At 37.2% G+C, this 17,615-nt stretch overlaps 1 pseudogene across 1 annotated transcript in view; it reads right to left on the bottom strand.

Moving 5' to 3' along the window:
• The window catches only part of LOC310890432 (adhesion G-protein coupled receptor V1-like), an 85,568-nt pseudogene that overhangs the window by 27,028 nt on the left and 40,925 nt on the right, over positions 1–17,615 (bottom strand). Inside the window, exons 23-32 of the transcript in view lie at positions 17,485–17,614; positions 15,787–15,867; positions 14,324–14,463; positions 11,327–11,936; positions 10,165–10,380; positions 8,971–9,186; positions 7,528–7,772; positions 7,152–7,333; positions 5,482–6,296; positions 3,847–4,056 (exon numbers count right to left, since the gene is read on the bottom strand). The product of the transcript in view is annotated as an adhesion G-protein coupled receptor V1-like (transcript). The remainder of the gene's footprint in view (positions 1–3,846; positions 4,057–5,481; positions 6,297–7,151; positions 7,334–7,527; positions 7,773–8,970; positions 9,187–10,164; positions 10,381–11,326; positions 11,937–14,323; positions 14,464–15,786; positions 15,868–17,484; position 17,615) is intronic.

The raw sequence follows: 17,615 nt of genomic DNA, 5'->3' as shown, positions 1-17,615 counted from the left end.
TACAACAGTTCCCTGGAAAGAATACACATTATCTGAACATTTGCACTGTCTTGTGACTTTATTCAATGCATGCAGAAAAAAATGCTTATAATTATCTGTAAGTTCCATTTATGTGAGTTCGAACTTACAAATATGGTCACTGTTAGAAAACAAAACATTCAGAAAATGTTAATAATTTCTTATAATCTCAGAGGTAATCAGTATTGCTGGACAATGTGCATATAAAGGAAGCAAATACTATGGTATTTTGCACATTTATAACATTTAACCCCAAAGGCACTTTAATTAAAAAGAGTAGACCTCTTAGTAGGCTTTGTAAAATGTGGAAATTGTTTTATATTCACAAGTTTTTCACAAAATTTCCATTAAATATTTTAAATGTGGACATGTGAAATTAGCATGTTATATCAACATGGAATAGATCAGTAGGCAATATTTTGCAAAACATTCACAATAGAGGACAGATGGTTATTTATAATAGGTAGGTACATGGCATTCATATTTCATATGCATTTTTCAGGTCCACAGAATTTAAGTTCAACAGCACATTTTGTCCTGCATTGGCTTTCAGAGACATGAAATATGCAGAAATCTACAATTCTGAGATTTTTGAAAACAATACATGAGATTTCTTTTGCTTATTGAAGAATTAACAAAACATAAGATAATGTTATAATAACATTATGCTGCCCAACTAGTCCCTTTGATTATGCAATTTAGAGAGCAGCAACTTAGGATGCTGTCTTGCTATTCTACTGTATTACCTTACAGAATTGTACAGCATTGTACAGCTAAAACTGGCAAGAAAAATCTGAAAATTTTCTAGTTACATTTATTTTTTGTAAGGAAGAGTCAGAGATATGCATGTATATTGGCTACCAATGAAAGAGAAAGGAATTCTTAACTTCAAGAGCCCTTAATATACTTAAATAAAATTTAATATTGTAAAGAAGTAATACAAAAACTGTATACACCCATTTTCAAATACATAAATGTGCTATTCAGCCCCAACATTTCAAACTTCAGTTAAGTCTCAGAGATGTCAACATTGATGTCGACATTGATGTCGACATCTTTGGCTTAAGTTGGTCCATGTTGCTTCTAAGAAAATTAAGGAATTCAAAATTTATTGATATCACAAGGATTCCACTTCTACAGTCAAATATCTGGATGGTAGACTCCCAATTTACAGGTTCCTCTGAGGCTAAATCATTACAGTGTTTAACACTGCACTGCAATCCACTATGTTCTATTTGAGAATTTTGCATATCCATTACAAAGAAATAAAGATTTAAAAGAAAAGTGGTTTCAATGGTTTAGTACCATTGGGAAAACACACACACACACAAATAAGGCAAAGCTTATTTCAATATATCTCTATAAGTTATAATGAATTTTCATTGAAGACTGGGAAAAATGCTTTATGATATAGAAAGCTGTTCCACTATAATCCAAACACTGAGAAGAAACTTGAAGTCATTATTACAGATTCCAAGTAGTTATTTACTGATCCATGTTTCCTACCAGCTTTACCAAGATTTTTTTGGTATTCCTATCCAGAAGAAATGCTAATATGAACACTAATTGATTTCTGAAGATTGAAAGTGTTATTAGGCTAAATTCAATATTTTTTTTAATATTTAATCCTTATCCATACTTTTACATTTCTACATTGTGACTTAATAAGTGATGCATCTCTTACATAGAGAAACAAAGAGGTGGGTATTTATCGCTGTGAAGAAGGGAGCATCAGCCGCTCTCCTCTTCCTCATTACTTTAAGCTACTGCAGTGCATTTTCTTGTAATACAGTTACACAACTGTCGCAGACCCCTGTCCAATAAAAAATACTACACTTATCCTCAATAAGGTAAAAAATAACATGCACATTGTGAAAACAAAATGTATTCACTTAACAGAAAATTTTCAATAACACAATAACTGTAAAAGTAATGATATTTGGATTTATGTCTGGTAAATTTTGCTTTCGAATGAAAAAAATATTTTGACAAACTAAAATAATCTAAATGCCTTAGCTCTTTTGCTCTTTCTCTATTTCTCCCTTTTTCTCTCTCTTTTTTTTTTTAATCAAAGACACTTAGTTCACTTGTTTTGTTTCTGGCTGGAAGGCAATGAACTATTTCTTTTCACAACCTGGAAAAATAATATAATAATAACTATATATAATAATAGAACTATAGCCAAGTACTTCAGTTTCAAGCAGCCAGCATTTGGTAGCATGCTATGAATAACATTTAACCAGTTGAAAGTATTCAGGGACTTTGGGACTGAGACAGTTTTTATTAATTCCTTGTGCTCATTAACAGCTCTTCTTAGCTAATCATATCACATCTGGCTTGGCACAGAATTAACACAAACCATACCTAGATAAAAAACCAAAGGTTATGATGCCCTTTCATGTTGGGAAAACAAAACAAAAAACCTTTGGTTGAGAAAGCCATTTTTCTTCAAACAGAAAATGTAGTGCACACATTAGGGGACAAGTTCCTGTTTTGTGAACTTTCCCTGCCCATCAGTTCAAACATCAGAGAAACGTGATACTGCAATACACTGAGATTCCATCAAAGGCCACCTAAAGCAATCACCACCAGTACTATTATCATCCTATGCAAAACTGCATCAAACTGTAGATGAAACATGCCGTGTATTCTTTAAAACAATAGTAGAAATGTTTAGTACATACCAAATTATTATTGTTCTTTCTCAAATGTTTGCTTTCTCTTATAATTGCTACTTCCCAAATCATCTGCCATAAAAAAACATCAGGTTCATGGGACAGACAAAGGGAAGATGTTACCCTAGTGTTTCTGCAGGAATGTTTTCTAGAATATTTTAAATTCTTTGTAAGTCGCTGATAGATCTGATTTGCTTATGACTATTAGGTGTGTGTATGTTGGCAGTCATGAAGTGGGCTGGCAGGAGCCTCGTGCAGGCCAACAAAGAGAAGGGCAGAGTCCTGCCCCTGGCGGGGAGCAGCCCCAGGCACCAGGGCGTGCACCCTGATGGAGAGCAGCTTGACAGAAAGGGCTTGGGGTCCTGCTGGACACTGCACTGGGCAGGAGCCAGCAACATGCCTTGTTACTAAGAAGGCTGATGGCATTCTGGGCTGAATTAGGCCAAGTATCCCTAGCAGGCTGAGAGAGCTATCCTTCCCCTCTACTCTGCACTGGTGAGGCTGCACCTGGAGCACTGGGTCCAGCTCTGGGCTCCCCAGTGCAAGACAGACCTAAACGTACTGGGAAGACTCCAACAGAGGGACACCGAGGTGATCAAGGGAAGGGAAGAGAGGCTGTGAGAGCTGAGACTGCTCAGCCTGGAGAAGGGGAGGCTCAGGGGGATCTCATCAGTGTCCTTCAATACCTGAAGGGAGGGTGGAACAGGACAGAGCCAGGCTCGTGTCAGTGGTGCCCAGGGACAGGACAAGAGGCAGCGGGCACAAACTGGAGCACAAGAGGTTCCCTCTGAATATCAGACAGCACTTTTGTGCTGTGTGGGAGCACTGGCACAGGTTGCCCAGAGAGATTGTGGGGTCTCCCTCCTTGGAGATACTCAAAAGCCTGGACATGGTCCTGAGCAACCTGCTCTAGGTGGCCCTGCTTGAGGGGGAAAGGACCAGATGACCTCCAGAGGCCCCTTCCAACCTTAAGCATTCTGTGATTCTATGAATGCTTGCAAGAGTTCAAAGTACATGTCAGGTATGTGGATATTCACTTCTTGCTGGTGTTCTCTGAACAGTGAAACACAATCATTGTGAGTCATTATCAACTGAAAGCACAAAGATGGAAACTGGCATTAAAATTTGAGCGTGGTCAACACAAAGAACACACCTTCACAACCAATAACAGATCTTGAGGCTGTATGGAAGCTTATAATTCCTGCCACATTGTCACTTGCCAGAATAATCACTGTGACAGTGTCAAAACTGGGCAAAATTCGACTCCCTCCTTCAGTATGGACCAGGCTGATTTCAATACTTTCATCATCCTCTGGCTCTGGATCATCTATAATGGGCAGCGTGACCATCATCTTTGTTTCACCTACAAGGAGAAGAACGTATACAACCGTGTGTCCACTTGGAAACCACCTTGTAAAAAGACTCAATCATCTCATTTTGAAAATAATTAAATACATAAAATATATTAAAATTGCATGAAACAAACTTATTTACCTTTCTGGAAGTCAGTGAATGTCATTATGAAATTTTATCTAATTACTATTGATCAGTCACATTAAGCCAATAAAACGATCACATCATTAAATATACTATGTAGAAATTAATTATATAGGAATTATTTCGGAGTGCCTAGAATTCTTTATTTTCATTACAAATTCTATGACTTTAAAATTTAACTTAGAAAAGGGGAATATCATTCTTGAAAAAAAAATAAATTGCCAGGTGCTAAGCTCTCCGATGAACCATTTACACAAGGGTGTACATTCAATATGAGTACATTTACTGAGCCAGGGAATGCATTGAAATGGGATGACATTTTGTTAGTTCCTTGCCTTTGGGACTATCAAAGAATAATAATGTAAGCAGCAAACACCGTTAATCTCTAGTCGCTATATATCCATTAAAATTTACAACACAATCCTGTTGTTCAGTGCGTGTGCATAACCCAGCTGTGTTTTTTGATCATTAGAATATCAATTTACAGAATACATATGTATTTCCTGCTAGATTGTCTTTCAAAATACTTCAAAATCAGTTTTTACTAAACTTATAACTGGTAATGTAATTACATGTCAGCCTCACAATCATTGCCAGCAGCCATGCCTTACTATTCAGATGATTTATCAAGCTAGCACACTAGAATCTTTACTACGCACCTGGAAATTGCTTTCAAAATATCAGTTCGATTAACTCAGACTTTGAAAAAATAAAATACAGCATAAAATACAGCATGCTGCATGGTACTTAAGTAATGTCTGAGAGGGACTTGTTTGTCCTGTTTGCAATTCTTTTAAATATGTTCTGTTATGTTACGTTTAAATATGTTTTGTTATGTTACAATATGATCTCAGAATTTAAAGAGATGTCATGAAAAATTAGTACTGTAGTGACCGAGGGCTAACAAAAGACCACTTAGGCCTGATTCTCATTTCCATTATCCTTGCTGTAACAACTATCTTCGACTTTATTAATCCTTACTTATGTGGTAAAGGAAATCTTTATAGTGCAATATTTATACTGCAATATTTCTTTAATAAAAACCCTTAGGTATTTATTGTGCTTAGATATTTCATTGTGCTTTGCTACCACTGTGTGTGTTCTGCAAGATAATGCTACATGCTAATGAACAACCATACTCTTTTGCACGTGTATCCTTAGCATTCAGGAAAATTTAGCCTAAGAAGAAGATATCAGTTGTCAAAACATCCACAGTATCGTGTACTTGTCACGTTCTTTTTTCTTTTTCTTAGTTTTACAAAACAGAAGCCAAAACGAGAGCTTGTCTCACCTTCAGCAAACACCAGAGTCTCACCGACACCTATAAAATCCAAGTTTGGAGTAGCAGTCCCACCAATGACACGCCATTCCACTGTCACTTGTCCCAGGCTGCCTTCTGTTCTGTGTATCATTAGCTGCACGTTGGTCTGAGGACGTTCCTCTACTTCAACATACAGACCTTTCTCTGTTGCATTGGGACTTACACTGTAGATCTTAAACACTCCAAATGCGTCTCCATTCATCATTATGATAACTGTGGAGGTATTTGGCTGTCCTATGGTTGGTTGGTTTTTTGAGCTGGCTGAGACGTTCATCAGTTCTGCTTTCAAAAGGGTTATAGTGAATCTCTCATCCAGTTCTGGCAGGCTGTCAGGCAGTATGGTAACTGTTAGATTTGCAGACTCTTCCCCTTCCTGCATTATGGCCCACTGTCTTGTAACAGGTTCATAATCACTGCCAGCGATGGCTTGTGTGCTGAAGAGGGCGAATGCACTGGTAACGTTTTTCTTGTAGGTCCGGAACCCTGAAGTGTTGTTAGTTAATGGGCTGATATCTGACGTCAGCCAAAGGCAGAGAGGAATCCCTGAGGCACTGGAAAATGTAAAGGCTGAACATGCTTGTTCTTTTAGGCACTGAGCTGCACAGGAATACACAGGGTCACTTGCTGCTGACACATTCACTCTGGTCTTGGATGGTTTGTCAGGAATTCCTTGTACAGGAGGCTCGTAGTAGGCCAGGATATCCTGACCTTGCTCCACAGCAAGAGCTACAACGTCAGTCTCAGAAGTGCTGTAGAAAATCTGCAGCTGACCAAATCTTCCCTCACTAAAAGACATTATAATAAAATAAAGTTCTGTTAGTTGACAAAGGATGTCTAATATTCTACATGTTTCTGGGTTAATAATAGAAGTGAACAAAATCAACTGACCCTTTCTGAATTGCTGAAAAATTCCAAATAACACATCAAAATGCATTCCCTTTGAAACTAGTACCAGAATAACTGAGTTATCTTATTTTTTTGTGGATAGCAAGTTTGATTATTTATAGCTTAGGTAGTAGTCTGTTAAGAATGCATATTTGTAAACATTTGGTTCTAGGAGTTAACTTAGTCTTCTTCAGGACTTGGCAGCTCTCCTTACTTGCAAGGAAGAAAAAGCCGGTGACACCCAGACTTATCATCCTTCCTCTAGGATCACATGCATAAAACCTGTTTTCCTTCTCTTATTTTCATCCTGTAAGGGCTGGCCATTTTGTCCTCCTGTTCAAATCACAGGAACAGGCTACCATGCAGGTTTAAATGATTTGATGATTAAACGGACAAAATGAATAGTACACTGTGTACGCTGAGTTTACATTGCCAATGTAAACTCAGCGTATTCAATGTATACTACTGTATACAATGTATACAATGTATACTACATGTATACAAATGTATACAAATGTATACAAAGTATACAATGTATACTACAAAGTATTCAATGTATACTACGTTTAAGTAATTTATGTAATACACAGACATCTACTTCAAAAACAATGTGTTTGAAATGAAAATACATTGAGATGGCAGATCAAAGAATTGATGCACATATTTTTATGAGAGGAGCATGAAATTTGACATTATAGTGAAAACAAAAGTGAAGAATAAATAGTAATTACAAATAAAGCAAACATTATACAAACCTTCGCCTGACTGTTATGTTTGCCAGCAAATTTCTTTCTAGTGGCTCCTGAACTCGATATAAGGATTGATGAAAGAAAACTGTGCCATAAGGATTATCATTGGCAGGTATTATAATACTTGCCACGCCATCTAACCCAATAGCACCACCATTGGAGGCCTGAGTTAATTCTACACGGACAATCTCAAAGAGAAGAAAAGAAAAAGAAGTAATGCAGCTAGACAATTTGTGGTTTTTCTAACAATAATTACAAGCAAAGTATAACATGAAATTATAGCACCTTCCTGCCGGAACATTTCTTGTTTTCCATCATACATATTTCTAGAACAAGTCAAAATTAATACCATCTTCAAGGAAGATGTAAGTGCTTGACTTACTTCTTCTATTTCTGGAACATCATCAGCCAGGATTTCCAATAGTAGCATCTGAAAGGCTTCCCCAGGGGCAAAAGTAATATTGCCTGAGGCAACCTGCAAGTCCTCATCAGCAGGGTGTCCACCAATGGTAGCAACCCACTCAACAGTAACGTTACCAAGTGTCCCAGCATTGCGGATTACTGGCAGATTTATGGGTACTGATCCAGATTCAGGCTCCTCCACAGTAAATTCGGTCATCTGGAACACTGAAGTGCAGCACAAAGAGGTGTATTTCATTAACAGTAATATTTAAAATAAAAACACCATCCTAGTTACTGAATTATATATTTTATTTCACTTGATTGCATTCATTTGCACAATTAAAAAAATGTTAATCAGGTTTAAACTTCAAATTGAACTTTCAGTATCATTTTATCTGCAAATAAAATTGGCATGAAAATTCAGCCCCCACCCAAGAGTTTATTCCAACGTATCCATTGTTCAAGGCTAGCCATGATCTAAGTTTTTAGAAGACGGTCAGAAGGTAATTTTTCCCAGTGAGGAAATTTTTTATCATTTTTTATGTCACGTATGGAAAAAATGTGTCAACATATTCCATCTAAATTGTTTCAAATATAAGTCTTTCTTGTATAAAATCTTTAGTTGTTAAGAATGAAGTTAATGAATTATCCATGTGGAATTATTTACTTTTGTCAATTTCCTTTACATTTTGCTGATAAAATGGAATAACTGAAATAAAGTAGGGTACTAAAGGGAGAAAGAGTAAGTCAAATAAAATGGCTGGAAAACATACACCAGAAATACTGAAATAGAAAAAATAAATAGAAAAGATAAATTTCTAAAATGTCATTAAATTTTTGAAATTACCATTTTTTTCTCAAAACCTGTGTAATGAAACTATTTTTGGAAAGTGTCCACAATCCATTTTACTGATAATGATAGAAAGAAGAAAAACTACAATAACTAACAACCAGAACATACAAGAATGCAATTTAAGTCATATTTGTACTTTCCAATTTCCCCAGATATTTAAACCTGCTTTGCCTGATTATTTTGTAAAACAATGACACTGCACTATCTAAACAGGTTTTGGCATGTAAACTTAAGCTTCAAGCTATTGCAGAAATGCAACATTTGGAATAGATAAAAAAATACAAATTAAATTAAAATCCATCCCCATTAGGAGACTCCAAAATCCACCTTCGTCTCACAAAATCTTGATATATAAGTTGACTGAATGCTTCAATTTCGCTATATAAGGGCACCATTTGCCCTTACTTACACGTTTTAATTTAGTTTATCTTATTTTGTCCTTTACTGTGTTCATCCAGACTTCCCTTTTTGTATTCTGAAAATTTTTATTCCATTGCCCAGTAATAACTCACCCACAAATCAGCAGATTGCTACTGGACAAGAGAAAATATGCAAATAAGACTCATTTACCAAAGGATCCAAACGGGTCATCAGAAGCCTCAATGGTTATGACTGCCCTCGTCAAAGATCCAAGCAAGGCTCCTCCTGTCGTTTGATTCAGCAGCTGAACATAAAAGGACTCCTCAACTTCAGGATTGATATCATTAATTATATAAATTGGCACAGCTTTACTTGTTTCTCCTTCTAGTAAGACAACATCTGATGAGGCTACACTGTAGTCCTCACCTAGATTTGTACATGAAAAAATAACAAAACAATCAAAACACAGAAGAATATTAAGGCATTCTGGTTCATTATGAAACATCACTAATGTTTATCAGCACTAATATTTATCTGTTCTTTTTGCATTCCCTTGTGTTCATATGTTGGTGTGTTTTTTTGTGTTTTTTTTTTTCTTTATCTTCATACCCAGAAAATACAATTGTTTATTTCCTAGTGCCTTTTAGATATCTGGATGGATGAAAATAAATCTCATCTTGGCCAAAACAGAGTTTACACTGTCAGTCCAAGAAGCAATTACAAAAGGTCCATTATTATCTTCCATTGAGAAGATCACACAACTGTGACATTTCTATATTTGATTTCTGATAGTTGTCTGGCTTTCCAAGAGATAAAATGAAACAGAAGTACCTTTTTCAAAGGAGATTTTACTAAAGGACATAAGGTCACTCCTTCCCTCGTGGAGCTTTTCAGGGATCACCTGAGAGCTTTACCTTTCATTTGCAAAGTAAAAGTCTTCTTGAATTGTGCTTAACATTTGTCTGTTTCACAGAGGAGTCACCAGCTCTCAATTTCCCTCCAAGAAACTCAAATAAGCCATGTATGGTAGGTTGAAATATGTACAAAGGACTAAGTACTAGCTATATATACTACTACAGGATTTTTTATTTTATTTTATTTTTTTGAGAAAGTGAGTGGCCACCAGGGAAACAAACAGCCAATTCCTTTCCTTAGTTTTCTTGCTAGATTCTTCAGTGATGATATCTCTGAGTTTTTTTAAATTTGATGTAAGGTCTCTTCTATAGGACCTGAATTCCTGTCTCCTAAGTACACTCAGTAAGTATCTCACACTTTGGTATTTTTTCTACTTGTTTTACTAGACTGCATTCAATACACACTTGCTTGCTTTGGTTACTCGAAGCATACAGTATGCTCTTTCTGGTTTAACACAGAATGTGTATTTCTGCTATTTTGATTTCTTACCAGCTGTTGCAGTTATTGGCATAGCTTTGAATTTCACAGAAACATCTGCAAAAATTCCCCCAGTTCTGGTCACGTTAATGATTGGTCCAACATAATTTTCAGCAACTCGCACAGCTGAAGCTGAAAGCTGAAGTGTTCCAAAAGCATCATCATTGGCATTGATAATTACATGAGCTATAGTCTCACCCACTGATCCAAGACGAGGAGAATTTACAACTGAAATATAAAAAAAACCTCTTAGAGCAAGCCTGAAATGCCTCCTATATATGGCTATACTGTTCATATACATACACCTGAGTTTAGTGGATGGCCACTACTAGCTTTCAATAAAATTTTCATTTTAGATTTGGACAAAATATAACTACAAACTGCACAAGCATATTTTTGATGTTTGAATTATATTATGTCAGAAAATCCACATTCTTACTAACTTATTATTCTACCCTGCTGTGGAGCATACAAAACACCAGTTCTTTGAAGAGGTGAGGTACTAGCAAAATTACTTACTTATTTGTCCATAGGACAATAGAATTTTACACTAGCAATGATGAACTATAAGTAACCTTTCAGTTTCCCAGTAGAATTTTTTGTAGTGTTTCCCTTAAAAATCAAGATTAATGTGGGAGAGTCATGGGGGAGAGGGAAGGGAAATTAGGCATGCCAAGAAGCTCTTAAGCATAAATAAGGCTGTAATGACCTGAATTTATCTGATCGGGCAAACATCCTCTACGCTAAAAAGCCAGCATGAAGCTGCAATTCTACACCACTTAATGTTTAAAAGGCTTTTTTCGCTTTCAGTAAGTGCAACTAGCTTATTTCCTATCATTGTGCTTTACAGAAACAACAGGTGAGCAGGTATTAGCACACAAAACCAATACAGTAATACAGTTGGCCTAAAACACCTGGGATAAAGCAGATGCAGAAGGGAGAAAGAAATGTCCACCCCTGACAAAATTTTGTGGTAAAGGAAATATATGCTGACACACAGAATCTTCATACTTAATGTGAGATACTCTGACATATAACTTACAGGATTCTTAACTATACAGAGTTAGGCAGAGGTAAAATTTTACTGTAATTTCAATTGCTGCATTTTATCCTATTAAATATAAATATTAGCCTACATATTTAAGCTTTGGGTTTACATATGAAAGACACTTACTTGGCCGATCCTGTACTTTGTCGATCAAAACAGTATTGTTTAGCTCCACAAAAACAGATTCTGACCTCTCAGGATCATAATCATCCAAAATAGGCAAAGATATTGTGGCTTCGCTTTCATTGGCTGCGAAGATCACATAACCAGTAATGGGTATATAATCTTCTCCTTGTATTGCTCTAACAACATCAGGTGGAAGAAAGGGTGACTTTTCATCATCACCTAAAGTTCTGTATGTAACCACTACTGTACCAAGAAGACCACCAAGCCTTACTATTGTCAGGGAGATATTTTTTGTTTCTTCCTCAACTTTTATTGGTCTGTTTCTCTCAGAAAAGATGAACAGTCCATATGGATCATCATTAGCTAAAACTGTTAATGTTGCATTAGTGTGATTTCCAAGACGACCACTGGACACATTGATGATCAAAACTGAAAACACCTGATCCAGTTCAGGCACGTTGTCAGGAGAAACTTGTATGGTAATATTTGCTCTCACTTGGCCAACATCAAATGTTACATTCCCATATGCAGAGACCAGGTCTTCTGTAAGATCACAGACTATGACCCAATACAGAGTCACCTCAGACAGGGCCCCATGAGTTCTCACAACCTAAGTGGAAAACACAAAGATTTATGTATTTCTTTGTACTATAAGAAAGAAGAACATAAAAGTGTAAAATGGCATACAGCAAAGTCACAGAATCACAGAATATCCTGAGTTACAAAAGATCCACAGGGATTATCAGGTCCAACACCTGACTCCACACAGGACCACCCAAAATCAAATCGCATGTCTGACAGAGTAGTCCAAATGCTTCTTGAACTCTGGCAGCTCAGTGCTGTGACCATGTCCCTGGGGAGCCTGTCCCAGTGCCCGACCACCTCTGGGTGCAGAACCTTTCCCTAACCCCCAGCCTGACCCTCCCCTGTCCCAGCCCCGTGCCGTTCCCTCGGGTCCTGTCGCTGTCCCCAGAGAGCAGAGCTCAGCGCCTGCCCCTCCGCTCCCCTCGTGAGGGAGCTGCAGGCCGCCATGAGACCTCCCCTCGGCCTGCTCTGCTCTGGGCTGAACAAACCCAGGGACCTCAGCCGCTCCTCATACTTCTTGCCCTCTAGACCCTTCACCACCATAGTAGCCCTCCTTTGGATGCTCTCTAATAGTTTATGTCCTTCATATATTGTAGCACACACAGTGCTAGAGGTGAGGCTTCACCAGCACAGAGCAGAGCAGGACAATCCCTTCCCTTGACCATCCAGCATTGCTGTGCCTTATGCTCCAGAACACAGTTGACCATTTTGGCTGCTAAGGCACACTGCTGGTTCATATTTCTCTTGCTGTCAAGCAAAACCCCCAGATCCCTTTCCATGGGGCTGCTCTTCAGCCTCTTGTCCCCAGGCCTGTCCGTACAGCCAGCATTGCCCCTTGCCAGGTGCAGAATCCAGCACTTCCTCGTTTAACTTAATTCCAGTCAACTGTGACCTCTCCAGACTCCAAGACTATTGAAAAATTATTGAGAGAGGTCTTGCAATGACATCAGCCAGCTCTTTCTGTACTTTGGGATTAATCCCACTGGACCCCATAGACTTATATGCATCCAGCTGGAGCAGCAAATCCTGCACAAGTTCAAAGTTGGCTGGGAGTTTATCATCATCACAGTCCTGAAATTCAGAGCTTTGGGTGTCCCCGAGCCCATCATTGGTGTTAAAGACAGAGGCAAAGAAGGCATTAACCTCTGCTTTATTGGCGTACTTATTTGTGAGGTTACCAACCTCAACAAGTAATGGATCAATGTTTTCTCTGCTCCTCCTTTTGCTGTTAGCATCCTTTAAAAAAAGCACTTTTTGTTGTCCCCACAGTACTGGCCAGCTTCAACTCTGAGTGAACATCACCTCTGTAGTCCTTGTTCAACTGACCTTGCTTCCAATGCCCACAGATTTTCCTTTTTCGCCTAAATTCTAGAATAAGATCCCTGCTCAGCCAAGCTGGCCTTCTGCCCAGCTTGCTCAACTTCTGACTCTTTGGAATTGCCTGTTCCTGTGCTCTTAAGAGGTGTTACTTAACTAACCAGCACTGATGGACTCCAATACCTTCAAAAGCAGGTTCCAAGGGGACCTCACAAACTAGTTCACTGAGTAGTCTGAAGTCTGCTGTCTCCATAGCTAGGGCTGAACTTTTGCTGGCAGTTTTCCTCCTATTACCAAAGATTTTAAACTCAGCCATCTCATGGTCACTATGGCCAGGACAGCCTCCAATCACCACTTCACCCACAAGACCCTCACTGTTTACAAGCAACAAATCTGGAGGGCACCTTTCTTAGTCAGCTTCCAGAGTAACTGTACCAACAAGTTATTGTTAACGTGCCTCAGGAATTTCCAGTACCTGTTTGTATTGGCTGTATGGTATTCCCAGCTAACATCTGGGAAGTTGAAGTCACCCACAGGGACAAGGGCAGATGACCTAGAGATATCCCTTAGTTCATTATAGAATAATTTGGCAATGTTGTCCTCCTGGCTGGGTGGTCTATAGCAGACTCCCACAACAACTTCATCTTATTGTTATAACTTATTTCCATGTCCCTTAATCCTTACCCGGAGGATCTTAAGCATGTCATTGCCAACTGCAAGCTGCACACAATCCAGCCCCTCCATTATATACAGTGCAAAGTCATTGACATGATGAGTTAAAAATAAACTAATTTTAAAAACAGTGTAATCTTTATCATCTTAGCTTTGCTGTATTTGTTGTGTCATCAGCACTTACTTTAAAATATTCATACCTCAAATGTAAACAAGTAGAAGTAAATTTAAACTTATATAAAACATTTTAGTTTTAAGCTGAAAGATACACTTTAGAAAGTGAAGTATAAAATGTCAAGACAAATGTACATGATAAAGTTAAGTTAAAATGCTGTAGACCTATTATAAAAATATTGCAGAATGCTCTGTAAAATAGACATAAAAGAGGATTGCATAGCAATATGAGACCCAAAACTTTCTAACCTGCAACATAATATTGCTATCTCCATCTTCAGGCTCAGTTCCATTTACCGAGAGTGACTCAGTACTGAACTCAAAGACGCCATGAGCATCATCAGAAGCCTCAATAGTCACAACGATGTGGGATGCAATTCCCAAGCTGGCTGTAAGTGCAAGTGCCAAAATGAGTTATTTTTTTATACCATCTTTTCTTAAAAGCTAAGGAAGTTTGTTACAAAAAGCACACAGAAAAGCATAACTGGAATATTTCTGCTGTTTTGCATTTTGTGGTGTGTTTTTTTTTTGTTTTAAATGTGGAATAATTATCCACATGGATAAGGAACTCACTTTCAATAATGCAGTCCTGGCAGCCCTTCTATGGAACAACACTCCAAAGCAACATATAAAATGCAAATATTTTAAGAGAGGATCAAAAATAAAATTACTTGTCTAATTAAGGAAAATGAACTAGAATTTAGGGTAGGGGAGAGTTACGTGGTAAAACACAGTGTAAGCAGTGCAGACAGGACAAAAGCAGGTACTATTTTAACTGAAGCTGGAACAAAGAAAAAGCTAGTCCAGGAAATTCTACTACTGTAATGATCATCTTGTGTGAGATAACTTGCTGCTTAGAAAGAGAAAGAGCCTGTCATTTTAAAAAAAATCTGGAAACACAGAAGAGGAAACAACACTTCCCAGGAAGTTCCAAAAAGTGGTTAAACCACAGACTTACTCTCAGGTTCAAACTGAACTCCTTTGTATTTTCAAATAAAACAGAAAATCAGGCTGTCACTGTGGAATAAATTATTTGATTTCGATAATGGGTGCTAACACAATATTTTCAGGTCTCTAGGGTTTAATTCAAAATCCGCCATCATTAGCGTTTCCCTCATAGTAGGTGCTTTTGTTTTCATCTTATTTCTGCATATTGTATGTTTTTAATTTTCTCAAGATTAAATTATCTTTGTTTTCTGTATGTTGTGACAAAAATAGACTTCAAAAATGAAAAATAATCAAAGCATTCTTTTAGAAAAAAAAGAGCTAACACCACTTTTTATTAAGAGTATTTTTGAGATGCAGAGATCAAAGCATAAAGCAAGTGGCAAAAGAAAGTATCAAAACACACAGTCAGGTAATTTTTAAATTACCTTAAATTTAAAAAGTTTCTCTCCTCTTTGCTCTCCAGAAAATTTTACAAAATTTACAAACAAAGCTAATTTTTCTAACTACTTCTGGAATAACTACATTGTGTTCTATAAAAATACAGCTTTGAAGATAGAGAAGCTGTTATTTTCTGTATTACGGTTAGTATTGACTGTTGTTGAAATTAAGCCTTTTTTAAAATGGGAAAGAATGTTTTGACAGGACTCTATGATATATCTCAAACCACAAGCAAAATAACACTATGATAAACTGTGTCAGTAGTGTAGTTCATGAGGGATATTACAGTTAGCATAAAGAAATAAAGATTAATCCAAAATGCTTACCATGCTGATGGACAGTTGGAAGGAAGAAATCCATGTTCCCATCACCACTACCACTGCCATCATTTCTAAAGAGCTCAGCAACTTTAAGATGACAGACATACAGATATATACACATATATACATTTATAAATCAGAGCGCAAGCAAAGAGAAATTTAAACTATTCTGGACAACAGGAAAAAAAGAGGGAAGCACTCTAGGAAGGTATCAACTTTGCTTCTGAAAGTGTACAGGAGTTCTAATAAAGACTGAAATATTTACATATGCCACCTCTTACTTAATTTATGACATTGGAAATAGCAATGGGAAGTCAGAATGAAAGAAAACACATACACATAGTTTATCTTTCCTCTCTTTCCCTCTTTGTGTCCCCATTTTGTATTTCCCCTTTCTCACTCCTAACTGAGGCTTGTCATGGAGGAATCTAAATTGAAAAAAAAAAAAAAAAAAAAGGTAGGGGAGACGATAAAGTCCCTCAAGCTCCTTATTCTAATATTTTCTCACAAAGTGAAAATGTTGGGAAAATCTGCAGAAAACTTAACTAATGGGGACTTCATAAGCTTTGTGTTTGTGTTGGAAAGGCCAAAAAGAAGGCTCATTTTAAAAAGGCTATATAGTTACTGGATTACTAAAGTTAGTTGTAAATTTTCTGTCACAACAATTTGAAAGAGAAAAGTTTGACTCCTTTTAACAAAACAACTATTCAACCAAAAAGACAAAATACGTGAAAAGTCTCAAGACTTTACCAAAAGAATCACTGAGACCATGTTGCACCATAGACACATACAATCATAGCAGAGAGCTGGATTAATTCAAGGAAATCTGATACATCCTCCCAGAAGGGACCACACTTGCAATTTCTGAATTGTTTAAAAAAATAACATCAGTTTAAAAAAAAAAAATCAATTTATGGCTGTCAGTGTTTCTAATTACTTTTCCCTCCAACAAGCTTTACAATCTCCGTTAAAATTTTTCTCAAATGGAAAAAAAAATCTGTAAGGTATTCAGGGGTTTATGTGGCAGCACCACTATGCTTTGCCGTCCCTTCAGACTAGCCCTTCAAACCAATAATTCTTTCAAGTGTTTGTCTTGTTCTTACAGACAGTTATCTACGAGCTACCTCTGCAGCTACAGCTCAGCAAACTCCCTATGGCCCTCAACATCCACAGCCTATTACTGCTATAATCCATTTGACCTATGTATTGCAGTTCTTCTGATTTCACTCATGTGGAAGAAAAAACAAAACAAAACAAAAAAAAACCAAAACAAACAAACAAAAACACAACACTTTGACTGTTTAGCCTTAAATATTTTATAAATATTCCATATTTTTGAAATGCAACATATTGCTAATATATTTTTGCATTATTTTAGTTCTCATTACCAACCATGAAGTTATACAAAGTGAAAAGCAGCAATTGCCTTTAGATGACCTAACAGATGGCAGTGATACACTTTCCCTAATACATGGTAATAATATACTTGCTATGGGATCTGGTTGTTTCCACCAAGGATTAAGAAAAGAACTGAGGAACAGTTCTTCCCTACGAAAAAAGACAGCTGTATGGGGGTGGGGATGTAGAGGTGCTTTTTGTTTGTTTTCAGAAATAACATAGAAAATAATGCCAAGAAAGACAAGATTTTTATGAACGAGTAGAGGTCATGAAAATACAACTAAGGGCCTGATATATGTGCCTTACCTCCTCCCTCTGGGTTCAACAGCTCCACTTTAAACGTTTTTTCTAATTCAGGAATAGTATTATCAGTGATGTTAACAGTAATGTACTTGTATCTTTCTCCTGGCTGAAATTCCAGTGTACCCACAACAGCC

Source organism: Anser anser, assembly GCF_964211835.1.
Source record: "Anser anser genome assembly, contig: HAP1_SCAFFOLD_136, whole genome shotgun sequence".
Lineage (NCBI taxonomy): Eukaryota > Metazoa > Chordata > Aves > Anseriformes > Anatidae > Anser > Anser anser.
The sequence above is the reverse complement of the archived record's forward strand: the minus strand, read 5'-3'. Positions and strand labels throughout refer to the sequence as shown.